This window comes from Salvelinus sp. IW2-2015, linkage group LG33, assembly GCF_002910315.2.
Source record: "Salvelinus sp. IW2-2015 linkage group LG33, ASM291031v2, whole genome shotgun sequence".
NCBI classification, from domain to species: domain Eukaryota; kingdom Metazoa; phylum Chordata; class Actinopteri; order Salmoniformes; family Salmonidae; genus Salvelinus; species Salvelinus sp. IW2-2015.
In genome coordinates, this window is record NC_036872.1 from 2,477,961 (window position 1) to 2,491,505 (window position 13,545).

At 46.4% G+C, this 13,545-nt stretch overlaps 1 protein-coding gene and 1 long non-coding RNA gene across 2 annotated transcripts in view; both read left to right on the top strand.

The window, feature by feature from the left end:
* LOC139023625 (uncharacterized) overlaps positions 1 to 2,416 on the top strand; it is a 4,750-nt gene extending 2,334 nt beyond the window's left edge. The window contains exons 2-3 of the long non-coding RNA XR_011474789.1: positions 1,693 to 1,763; positions 1,967 to 2,416. This is a non-coding gene — a long non-coding RNA (uncharacterized lncRNA). The remainder of the gene's footprint in view (positions 1 to 1,692; positions 1,764 to 1,966) is intronic.
* Positions 1 to 13,545, top strand: part of LOC111957814 (SWI/SNF-related matrix-associated actin-dependent regulator of chromatin subfamily A containing DEAD/H box 1A) — a 37,858-nt gene that overhangs the window by 12,881 nt on the left and 11,432 nt on the right. The gene's annotated exons all lie outside the window — the stretch shown is intronic.

A 13,545-nucleotide genomic window follows, 5' to 3' on the forward strand; every position in this document is an offset into this window, starting at 1 on the left:
CCCGTTCTCTCCTCTCTGCACAGACCATACAAACGCTTCACACCGGGTGGCCGCTGCTACTCTAACCTGGTGGTCCAGCGCGGCACGACCCACGTGGAAGTTCCAGGTCTCAGGCAGCCTCTGAACTGCCGATCTGCGGCCAACAAGGCAGAGTTCATCTCAGCCTATTGCTTCCCTCCAGTCCCTCGACTTCTTGGCACTGACGGAAACATGGATTTACCACTTGATAACACTGCTATCCCTACTGCTCTTCTCCTCGTCTGCCACGTGTTCTCGCACACCCGAGAGCTTCTGGTCAGCGGGGTGGTGGCACTGGGATCCTCATCTCTCCCAAGTGGACATTCTCTCTTTCTCCCCTGACCCATCTGTCTATCGCCTCCTGTTGAATTCCATGCTGTCACAGTTACCAGCCCTTTCAAGCTTAAACATCCTTATCATTTATCGCCCTCCAGGTTCCCTTGGAGAGTTCATCAATGAGCTTGACGCCCTGATAAGTTCCTTTCCTGAGGATGGCTCACCTCTCACAGTTCTGGGTGACTTTAACCTCCCCACGTCTACCTTTGACTCATCCTCTCTGCCTCCTTCTTTCACTCCTCTCCTCTTTGACCTCACCCTCTCCCTTCCCCCCTACTCACAGGCAGGCATACGCTTGACCTCATCTTTACTAGATGCTGTCTTCCACTAATCTCATTGCAACTCCCCTCCAATGTCTCCGACCACTACCTTGTATCCTTTTCCCTCTCGCTCTCATCCAACACTTCCCACACTGCCCCTACGTGATGGTATCGCGCCGTCCCAACCTTCGCTCTCTTCTCCCCCGCTACTCTTCTCCTCTTCCATCCTATCATCTCTTCCCTGCTCAAACCTTCTCCAACCTATCTCCTGATTCTGCCTCCTCAACCCTCCTTTCCTCCCTTTCTGCATCCTTTGACTCTCTATGTCCCCTATCCTCCAGGCCGGCTCGGTCCTCCCTCTCTGCTCCGTGGCTCGGACGACTCCATTGCGAGCATCTCTCATAGACAGACACATAGTTGACAGGCTACAGAAGAGGCTACGCTAATGCAAAGGAGATTGGAATGACAAGTGGACTACACGTCTCGAATGTTCAGAAAGTTAAGCTTACGTTGCAAAAAATCTTATTGACTAAAATGATATAGTACTGCTGGCTGGTGAAATAGGCTAGCTAGCAGTGGCTGCGTTGTTGACTTTGTTTGAAAGTGTAGCTGGCTAGGTAACCTCTAACTGGCTAGGTAACCTCGACAATTACTCTAGACTACACAATTATCTTGGATACAAAGACGGCTATGTAGCCAGCTAAGATCAAACAAATCAAACTGTTGTACTGTAATGAAATGAAATTACACCACATGAACACAGCCATTTTCACGGGACTATCTGTTGCTATCTGTTGCTGCCAAGTCATGATTTCCCTGGGGGTTAGCCTTGCAATAACCAAGTAGTGAGACACATAGCCCTCTATATTTAAATGTTTCAGGTACACTCCGATAGGTGTCTGCGTCACATACAGTATCTTCTATTGACATTATCTTCTATTGTTTGTCCTCATGTCTGTTTTTCAGCATAAAGTACTCTGTAGCCACTTAGTGTGGACACCAGGTTAGATCACACACACACAATAACAGTCTCTCTCCTTCACTTCATCCCTCTCCCACTTCTCCCTAAATCCTCTAGGTTATATCAGCTGTGTTGGTGAACCCCTCCCGGATCTGAACTGGCTGACAGAGGGCACAGCATGATCATAGGTGAGAGGTCACAAGGTCGGGTCAACAGAAAGTATTATTAAAGAGATTCTTTACATTGAAATACAGACAGAGATGTAGTAGTCCCAGAGTTAAGGATCCAAGGTCAGTTTTGCATTTCACCACCTTATGATTACTGACCGTGTTAGAATAAAAAAAACAAGTCTTAATCATGCTCTCTCTATCCATCTGTCTCTCGTCTGCAGGTATGTTTTGATGTGAGAGAGGATGCCAGTCACGTCATCGTCACCTCACCCACTCTTAAGATAACCTTCGGGCCAACTGGGGGCCCAAGGCTGGTTAGGAGACACCGCAATTGTGATGAACTGAGAGAATATTAGGGTAGCACTGTAATTCATTAATCATATGCTGTCTGCCGCTGTTCTTACCTCTTTCCCTTTGTCTTCTACACCTCTCCCCACCTCGTCTTTCTTCCTCGTTTTATAATGGACGCCATATGTGCATTGAAGTACAGATTGAACTTGTATTTATAATATTACAATTATCATAATTATAATGCATGTATTATGTATTTATAACACTTGGATAATGAACTTCTCTCAAGCGTTTTATATTCTCCACTGGTTGAAATTAAGTATCTCATTGAAATACTACCCTGTGTCCTCAGATTAATGCAGATGAAGGGAGTTAGATATGCATAGTTGTTTTTCTGTATATATGAATGAATTACAATTCATTAATTATGAATGACAAATCAGCCTTCACTTAAATCATGTTTCTAGTCTATTGCATAGTTACAATGTGTAATTATTGATGTCCCAGGAGCAGGAGTGGTAAAACACTGTTTAAGTGTATAATTATAATACATACATGCAGACACAGCATCATTCAAAGAATGGAGTTTGATATGACTGAAAAATAATGTCTGAGATTCATACCTGAACCGCACCTTTATTTGCCAAGGAAGAGTACATGATCAGTGAATATATTCAATGTACAGGTTACAATGTGGGAATCTCATGCGTGGTAATAACTACAGTAACTTGTATATACAGTTGATGTCGGAAGTTTACATCCACCTTAGCCAAATACATTTAAACTCAGTTTTTCACAATTCCTGACATTTAATCCTAGTAAAAAATCCCTGTCTTAGGTCAGTTAGGATCACCACTTTATTTTAAGAATGGGAAATGTCAGAATAATTTATTTCAGCTTTTATTTATTTCATCACATTCCCCGTGGGTCAGAAGTTTACATACACTCAATTAGTATTTGGTAGCATTGCCTTTAAATTGTTTAACACAAGCTTCCCACAATAAGTTGGGTGAATTTTGGCCCATTCCTCCTGACAGAGCTGGTGTAACTGGATCAGGTTTGTAGCCCTGCCTTGCTCGCAATCGCTTTTTCAGTTCTTGTCCTTAAGCCATTTTGCCACAACTTTGGAAGTAGCTTGGGGTCATTGTCCATTTGGAAGACCCATTTGCGACCAAGCTTTAACTTCCTGACTGATGTCTTGAAATGTTCTTCATATATACATATAATTTTCCTCCCTCATGATGCCATCTATTTTGTGAAGTGCACCAGTCCCTCCTGCAGCAAAGCACCCCCACAACATGATGCTGCCACCCCGTGCTTCACGGTTGGGATGGTGTTCTTCGGCTTGCAAGCCTCCCCCTTTTTCCTCCAAACATAATGATGGTCATTATGGCCAAACGGTTCTATTTTGTTTTCATCAGACCAGAGGACATTTCTCCAAAAAGTACGATCTTTGTCCCATGCAGTTGCAAACCGTAGTCTGTTTTTTTATGGAGGTTTTGGAAGCAGTGGCTTTTTCCTTGCTGAGCGGCCTTTCAGGTTATGTCGATATAGGACTCATTTTACTGTGGATATAGATACTTTTGTACCTGTTTCCTTCAGCATCTTCACAAGGTCCTTTGCTGATGTTCTGGGATTTATTTGCACTTTTAGCACCAAAGTACATTCATCTCTAGGAGACAGAATGCGTCTCCTTCCTGAGCGGTATGACGGCTGCATGGTCCCATGGTGTTTATACTTGCGTACTATTGTTTGTACAGATGAACGTGGTACCTTCAGGCGTTTGGAAATTGCTCCCAAGGATGAACCAGACTTGTGGAGGTCTACAATTTTCTGAGGTCTTGGCTGATTTCTTTTGATTTTCCCATGATGATGTCAAGCAAAGAGGCACTGAGTTTGAAGGTAGGCCTTGAAACACATCCACAGGTACACTTCCAATTGACTCAAATGATGTCAATTAGCCTATCAGAAGCTTCTAAAGCCATGACATTATTTTCTGGCACAGTCAACTTAGTGTATGTAAACTTCTGTCCCACTGGTATTGTGATACAGTGAATTATATGTGAAATAATCTGTCTGTAAACAATTGTTGGAAATATTACTTGTGTCATGCATAAAGTCTTAACCGACTTGCCAAAACTATAGTTTGTTAACAAGAAATTTGTGGAGTGGTTGAAAAACGAGTTTTAATGACTCCAACATAAGTGTATGTAAACTTTCGACTTCAACTGTTGGACTTGCATCCTTGGCACAGTAAAGTTATTATATTCTACTCTATCCATAGGCTTCATTAATGCCATTCAGACGTGAAATTGATACAACAACTATGATAGCTGAGGTTCATAGATTGGTATGAATATTAGATCAGAACCTAATGTTTTAGGGTCCATACATAGATTGACTACATACTGTAGCTAGCTACACATCCGTAGGCATACAGTCATTTTTATCCTCCACTACACAATAAGCAAGTACATAGTTAGCTAGCTATTTTACTTCTGCTGCATTGCAAGGCTAGCTTACACAATTGTACATTCAATTTGCAGTAAATGCTTTAGCTAGCTAGATTCTTTACATCCACTGTTTCTCAAGACGACAGCCTGGTTTGCTGTTTTTTTTAGGAGTCCCTAAAATATTAAACACACGAATTACAAATTCATTATCCTGTCATAATACTAGCTAGCTGACTAATGTTAGCTAGTCAGATAACTTGCTAAATAGCGATTTTCTTAAATTTACTTCATGACAAAAAAAAGATGCGCAAACTTTTGTCTCTACATTAACTAACATATTCCTCTCAATTGTACATATTTTGCTTGACGTTATAACTACTTACATTTGGTTCCACGGCTTTTTTCAGCCATCTTTCTTGAAGGACGCCGCCAGGGAAGGGTAGCTCGCGTCAAAATTTGTCATTGATATGATTGGTCATATAAAAACCTTGGGACCCAAATGCATAATGAGTGCTCTAACTCCCCCTTCTGGTGGTCTGGAGCAATGAAGCYGTGACGCTGGGTACCTCTAAGTCCCGTGGTGCGAGCTCGCAACTTTTAAATTATTATTACAAAATATTAGATTTTTTTTTTTACTTTGAAGCCTCGTTTTTGCTTTCAGAACAATTATTTTTGATCTCGACAAAAAGACAACCATGTGTTGCAAGTTGGGGAGGGGGCTAATAGTTGAACAATAGACTATTCAACCTTTACTAAAGAATAGTCTAATAGCCGAGCTAGGTGTGAAAAACCCCCGTCCTATCGCAGACCAGATTTGCCCTAACGACCAAGGGGCAGTTAGAGCACTGATTATGCTACCAGTCAAAAGTTTGGACACACCTACTCATTCCAGGATTTCTTTATTTTTACTATTTTCTACATTATAGAATAATAGTGAAGACATCACAACTATGAAATAACACATATGGAGTCAGTTAAGAACAAATTCTTATTTACAAGGACAGCCTACTTATTCCTCCCCGTCAGGGAATTGAACCCCGGTCTCCCACGTACCCTCCCCGTCTCTGGTAATGCCATTATAGAAGACTATCAAACGCTTCTCAAAAATGCCCTCTGGTGGTCAAACTAGCACTAACTTGCAGTAACAGAAAAAATGGCTGGCAATTAAATGACTTGCCACAGAACGTTGCAGCAGTTCGCAGGGTGTGCCGCAGTATGACGCAACTTTTAAAGGAGGAACCACTGTAGGCCTGATCACCGACAACGATGAGACAGCCTATAGGGAGGAGGTCAGAGACCTGGCAGTGTGGTGCCAGGACAACAACCTCTCCCTCAATGTGAGCAAGGCAAAGGAGCTGATCGTGGACTACAGGAAAAGGCAGGCCGAACAGGCCCCCGTAACATCGACGAGGCTGTAGTGGAGCGGGTCGAGAGTTTCAAGTTCCTTGGTGTCCACATCACCAACGAACTATCATGGTCCAAACACACCAAGACAGTCGTGAAGAGGGCACGACAACACCTTTTCCCCCTCAGGAGACTGAAAATATTTGGCATGGGTCCCCAGATCCTCAAAAAGTTCTACAGCTGACAATCGAGAGCAAACTGACCGGTTGCATCACCGCCTGGTATGGCAACTGCTCGGCATCTAACCATAAGGCGCTACAGAGGGTAGTTCGTACGGCCCAGTACATCACTGGGGCCAAGCTTCCTGCCGTCCAGGACCTATATACTAGGCGGTGTCAGAGGAAAGCCCAAAAAATTGTTAGAGACTCCAGTCATAGACTGTTTTCTCTGCTACAGCACGGCAAGGGGTACCGGAGCGCCAAGTCTAGGACCAAAAGGCTCCTTAACAGCTAATCAAATGGCCACCGGACTATTTACACTATGTACCTACATGTACAAATGATCTTGACTAACCTGTACCCCCGCACACTGACTCGGGTACTCCCTCTATATAGCCTCGTTATTGTTATTTTATTGTGTTTTTATTCTTTTTTTGTTGAATTTATTTGGTAAATATTTTCTTAACACTTTCTTGAACTGCATTGTTGGTTATGGGCTTGTAAGTAATGTGGAAGGACCACCAGAGGGCAGGCTGGGCTCACGGATAGTAGCCCAACAAGGCATGGGAGACAAGTGAACCAGATGTCCTCAATATAGAACTTTGTTCAATCAAGAAAACCTACTCCTGACTCGTTTGTTCCACCTTCCCGCTTTAGAGTGACGCCCAATTACTTGGGCCGCTCACATTGGTGGAGAATGTGGGCATTAGGTGGACGAGTGACACAAGTATAAGTGAGTAATTCAAGATTCTTCCAGTAGACCAGGAGGAACCATTCAAGTACGATGGATAACGCCCTACTACAACAATTGATCACGGCACAGCATACAACCATAGAACTCCTGCAACAACAGCTGAGCCGGCGAGAAGAACCTAGAGTTAAGCCAAGAGYGGCTGCTCACGCCATCTTACCTCGTCTCTMCAAGGAGGATGATATTGAGGCATTCCTCATGACCTTCGAAAGGACGGCCACCTTGGAAGAGTGGCCGCCCACAGAATGGGCGRGCGCATTAGCCCCTCTTTTGACCGGGGTGGCTCAGGAAGCCTATTTTGACCTGGATGCCCGCGAAGCTGCAGACTATGGGCGACTAAAAACCGAGATCCTATCCCGGTACCAGCTGACTGCCAGAGATAGGGCCGTAAAGTTCCATCAATGGACCTACACAGCTGACAAACCCGTCCGTTCCCAGATTTTTGCATTAATACGACTGACGAAACAGTGGCTAGAACCTGAAAAGGGAGTAGGACAGGTGATAGAGACTCTTGTAGTGGACAAGATATTGAGGGAATTACCCAGTGACTTAAAAAGGGTTGTGGGGCAAGCCAACCCGTTGTCAGCCGACGACATAGCACAGGCGGTGGAAACATATCGGTCTACAGGGGAGTTGTTAAAAAGTGACAAGGAGGAACGGAAGGATTCTTCCAATCCCGTACCACGACTCACCCCGGCGCGTCCGCCACCGAAACGTCCAAACCCCCTCCGGAGGTGGGAGAAGTCATYCCCCACACAGCAGGGTCGGTGTTATAAATGTCAGTCTCCCAACYATTATGCCCCACAATGTCCTAGCAAGGACGAGCCCATGGTCACAGAGTCRTCACTGCCCACCCCYACACATCTCGGYTTGAGGGGGCAGRATCAACACKGTTGGTTAGCAGAAATAGCTCCMGCCCCAGAGATTCCAGTTCGAGTCGAAGGACAAGATGTGGTAGCCATTCTCGACTCGGGAAGTATGGTTACGTTAGTAGAGGAGCGGCTGGTGACCTCCGCAACACTGCTACCAGACAAAGTAGCCGTATCCTGTATCCATGGAGACACCCACTATTACCCCACTGTGAATCTGCCGATTCTCACTCCAAAAGGAAGGTGTACAGTCAGGGCAGGGAAAGTGCCCCAGCTGAAGGTACCATTATTGATCGGGAGAGACTGTCCCCTATATAAGGAGCTTCGGCAGATGACGTTATGCRTGGAAAGAAGGGGGACAGRAAAGAAGAGAAAATCCAAKCCCGAGGTAGTAGTCCTACAAGGAGACGTAGCTAYGTCCTCGTCCTCTGCAGCAGAGGAAGAAATAGCAACCCAACGTTTACGACAGATATTCCAGGAAACCACCGATGAAGACACCTGTGAAGGGTTATACACTACACAGGAAGGAAGGAGCAACCAGACGCTAAGGGATATATTTGAAGCTCCATCCGAGGAGGGAACCTGGAAGGGGTTCTCATCGGTCACCCCTGAGGGGGATGGGGAACATCCTCCACATCCCTCTACCGAGGTTGATCTGCCCCAGGAATKAAAGGGACAGTTCGGCACCTCRCAGCATAGAGACCCAGACCTAAGGGAGGCCATGAGGAAGGTGAAGGTGATCGACGGGAGRAACGTCGACGGATCAGGTGAGCCCCCTCTTCCTTACTATGCAATCAGGCGCGGTCTCTTATACTGGGTCGTACGACGAAGGGGGGAAAACCAGGAATTACTAATGGTGCCTAGACCATACAGGGATACAGTTCTACAGTTAGCCCATTCCCACRTCCTAGGAGGACACCTGGCACGAGACAAGACTATTGACAGAATCATGCAGAGATTCTATTGGCCCCGGGTCACCCGGGATGTGGCCAGGTATTGTAGGACGTGTGATCAATGTCAACGTACAGCTCCACGGCCACACCTRCRTAACCCTTTGATTCCTCTCCCCATCATAGAGACTCCCTTTGAACGCATAGCTATGGACCTCGTAGGACCCCTCCCAAAATCCGCCAGAGGACACGAGTACATCCTAGTGGTCATAGATTATGCTACCAAGTTCCCGGAGGCCATACCCCTGCSTAACATGTCGTCAAAGGGAATTGCCAAGGAATTATTCATGATGTTCTCTCGGGTGGGCCTCCCCAAGACGATCTTAAMTGATCAGGGAACCCCATTCATGTCGCGGTTGATGAAGGACTTGTGTCGGTTGTATCAGGTTCAACAGATACGTACAAGCATATTCCACCCTCAAACAGACGGGTTGTGTGAACGCTTGAACAAAACGATTAAAAGCATGTTGAGAAGAGTGGTGTCCCGAGACGGGAAAAACTGGGACATGCTTCTTCCACACTTAATGTTTGCCCTGCGAGAAGTACCCCAAGCATCCACTGGATTCTCTCCGTTTGAATTGCTCTATGGCAGACCCTGTCGAGGGATCCTCGACTTAGCCAAGGAGACCTGGGAGACCCAACCATGCCCCTTTCGATCCACAATAGAACATATTACCCTGATGAGAGACCGCCTGTCAGCAGTGTGGCCCATAGTCAAGGAGCATATGGAGAAGGCACAAAGGACCCAAGGCCGGGCCTATGATAAGTCCGCGACCCCCCGTGAGTTCACCGTGGGAGAGAAAGTGATGGTGCTCGTGCCCACGGCCGAACATCGCTTGCTGGCACAGTGGAGGGGACCCTACGAGGTAATGAAAAGGGTCTCACCGGTCAATTACCTCATCAAGCAACCTGATAGAAGGAAGAAGGTCCAAACTACGAGGTAATGAAAAGGGTCTCACCGGTCAATTACCTCATCAAGCAACCTGATAGAAGGAAGAAGGTCCAACTCTATCACATAAACCTGTTAAAGCCGTACCATGRAAGAGAGGAGGAGGTGGCTTTGATGGCCCTGKAGGGAAAAAGAAAAGAGGAGGCTCTACCACCGGTGCGCCGTGGTCAAACTCTCCTGCCGGAGCAGTCAAGACAGCTAGACAAGCTGATTATGAACTTCGGTCGAATATTCTCTCCATTCCCAGGACAAACAGATGTCCTGTTCCACCATATCCACACTGAACCCGGCAAGAAGGTGCATATCCGCCCTTACAGGATTCCTGAGGCTCGCCGAGTCATCGCTAAGAACGAGGTAAGGGAGATGTTGAGGATGGGTGTGATCGAGCCATCGACGAGTGAGTGGTCCAGTCCCATAGTCCTGGTCCCCAAATCCGATGGTAGTATGAGACTCTGCAACGATTTTAGGGCCGTGAATGCCATCTCTACATTCGATGCRTATCCCATGCCCCGCGTGGATGAACTCTTGGAGCGCTTAGGAAAGGCCAAGTTCATCACCACCCTGGATTTGACGAAGGGATATTGGCAAGTGCCGGTGGCTCCGGAGGATCGCCCAAAGACTGCCTTCGCCACACCAGAGGGGCTTTTCCAGTATGTGAGGATGCCCTTCGGACTGCATGGTGCCGCTGCAACTTTCCAACGCCTCATGGATGCCATTCTACGGCCCCATCAAGAGTATGCAGCGGCGTACATAGACGATGTGGTTATCCACAGCGAGGACTGGGATAGTCACCTCCTGCGATTACGGGCGGTGCTCGTGAGTTTGGAAGCCACAGGGTTGACGGCCAATCCAAAATAAATGCTGCCTGGGTCTGTCCGAAGCGGAATACCTGGGGTACACCGTGGGGAATGGGAAAATACGCCCACAGGCAGAGAAGACCAGGGCAATTCGGGACTGGCCGCGACCCCGGACCAAGCGGGACGTTCGGGCCTTCTTAGGGATAACGGGATATTATCGCCGTTTTATCCCGGGATATGCAACCATTGCCAATCCCCTCACAAACCTCATCAAGAAAAACTTGCCAAACCAGGTAGAGTGGAAAGACGAGACGGAAGATGCCTTTCAATCGTTAAAAGATGGCCTGTGTTCTGATCCCGTCCTACAGGCTCCAGACTTCTCACAAGAGTTCATTGTGCAGGTCGACGCCTCGGATACRGGGCTCGGGGCCGTACTAGCTCAGGGTAAAGGTGAAGCAGAGAAGCCGATTCTCTTCATAAGTAGGAAGCTCAGCGATCGGGAACAGAGGTATGCTACCGTAGAGAAAGAGGCCTTAGCCATTAAGTGGGCCCTCGATTATCTCCGGTACTACCTACTGGGTCGGAGGTTTGCTTTAGTTACGGACCATGCGCCCCTCACGTGGATGGCTGGTAAGAGAAACAATAACAACAGAATAGCCAGATGGTTTTTGTCTTTACAACCGTTCTCTTTCCATGTCATCCACAGGGCCGGATCGAGGAACGGGAATGCAGACGCGCTGTCCCGACGCGACCAAGACGGTGNACGTTCGGGCCTTCTTAGGGATAACGGGATATTATCGCCGTTTTATCCCGGGATATGCAACCATTGCCAATCCCCTCACAAACCTCATCAAGAAAARCTTGCCAAACCAGGTAGAGTGGAAAGACGAGACGGAAGAGGCCTTTCAATCGCWAAAAGATGGCCTGTGTTCTGATCCCGTCCTACAGGCTCCGGACTTCTCACAAGAGTTCATTGTGCAGGTCGACGCCTCGGATACAGGGCTCGGGGCCGTACTAGCTCAGGGTAAAGGCGAAGCAGAGAAGCCGATTCTCTTCATAAGTAGGAAGCTCAGCGATCGGGAACAGAGGTATGCTACCGTAGAGAAAGAGGCCTTAGCCATTAAGTGGGCCCTTAGCCATTAAGTGGGCCCTTATCTCCGGTACTACCTACTGGGTCGGAGGTTTGCTTTAGTTACGGACCATGCGCCCCTCACGTGGATGGCTGGTAAGAGAAACAATAACAACAGAATAGCCAGATGGTTTTTGTCTTTACAACCGTTCTCTTTCCATGTCATCCACAGGGCCGGATCGAGGAACGGGAATGCAGACGCGCTGTCCCGACGCGACCAAGACGGTGCGTCTGGCGCCCGACCCTCCGGTTCGGTCCTGAGGGGGAAGGTATGTGGAAGGACCACCAGAGGGCAGGCTGGGCTCACGGATGGTAGCCCAACAAGGCATGGGAGACAAGTCAACCAGAGGCAATTAAGCACAGCTGACACTACTAATGAGATATTCTCCTTCCCCTATAAGAGAGAGTATGGAACCAGCAAGAAGGGGGACTATCTCTGGAAGATGGCCACCGAGACAGAGGAGCTATCTAGGAAGAACCATTAAGACGGTGACAATGTCGTGACTTTTTGTGGTAGTTTAAAGACAATCGTATTGTGTTCCTGTTTTGCTCTGGAGAAGAAGATATATGTTTTTTCCTTTGGAGAGTTTCATTGATTCTGTTGGAGTGTTTGTGTTGACCAAATGCATAGGCGGAAATCCCAGGGGGGACGGGGGGGACACGACCCCCCCATCTTGGGAAAAATATGATTTGTCCCCCCCAATATATCACTGTAAACATAACTATGTAATTTCAATAATATTAATAATACGCAATGAAAGCACTTGTGCTGATTATAGACACTTAATAGCGCGTTTTTAAGTTTCAAACGATTGCGACCCCCCCCGCCCTTTGCCTCACAATGGTTTGATCCACTGCCAGTTCTTTAGCTGGCAAGGCAATAGAGGGTTCGTATCTACTGTCCGAAAGGGACATGTACGTAACTGACGTGAGGTTAATCCAGTCAATCCATAGCAGGTCCATAGCAATGTTATTTATTTATTTTTATGTTGGCAGGGTTCACACACTAGCTGAATTTGCAGAGCTAGCGCGCAAACTAAAACAAACATTAACTATCAAGCTAGCTAGTACCTATTCCATTTATGTGGCGTCGTCAAAGATGGAATCTTTGCTATCGTCAGTTTATTCCAAGATCAGCATGCAGCTGTAGTGCTTCGACGTCCCTGTGATAAGGTTAGCGATAAACTGAAGTCCAAACTGAACAGAACAGAACTACACTCTCTTCTACCATTGTCTTAAATATATATAATGGTCTCGTTGCAAAAGATAAATTGTCGCTAGTGAACTTTTTTTATTTAATTTTATTTCACCTTTATTTAACCAGGTAGCAAAGATTATAGCAAACACACAGAAACGGAATTGGTGCTCGCTAGCTTTACAAATTCAGCTATTGTTGGAAGCCAGCCAATATGAAACAAACTATTAAAATTACAAAAGGTTGCAGCATGTGTTGTGTAAATGTGTCCTGCGTGGCTGTGACACTGTCCTCTGAAGTCTCTCTCCCTGGCTCTTTCCCTTCACCACCATAATGACTCAGTCTGTCTCCTACAAAATAAATAAGGTGTTTGCCGTACTCCTAACTACCGGTACCCAAAACTACACAATTAATCACAACAGCAAACCATGCCGTAACAAATCTTAGTTTAGTCACTAGTTTAGAGTTGAGAGTGGGGGTATCCATGGCATTTTCCAATTATGTCCCTATTTACAAGTCAAAAAAATTGAGAACCTTTATAATGTTGCCAAACAAAAGACTCAACAAACTTACCTGAGACTCCCTGTCTCTGCCAATCTGTCCCTGCATATCTGTCCCCAGCTCTGCTGTCTGTGTGCCATCTGTTGCCTGCTCTGCCTAATGACATCATTGTGAAACATTTCCATTAGCATTTCACTTCTTTCTTATGAACATTTTATCAACTAGTCTTTGAGATTAGGCTACTAGAGTTCTTACTATGCGTTTTGGTGTACTGACAAATACTCTGATGTCCGTCTTCTTTACTTTTTTTCTGCCATTTTCTACCTGGCTGGCTGGCCTAGCTTCACACAAAC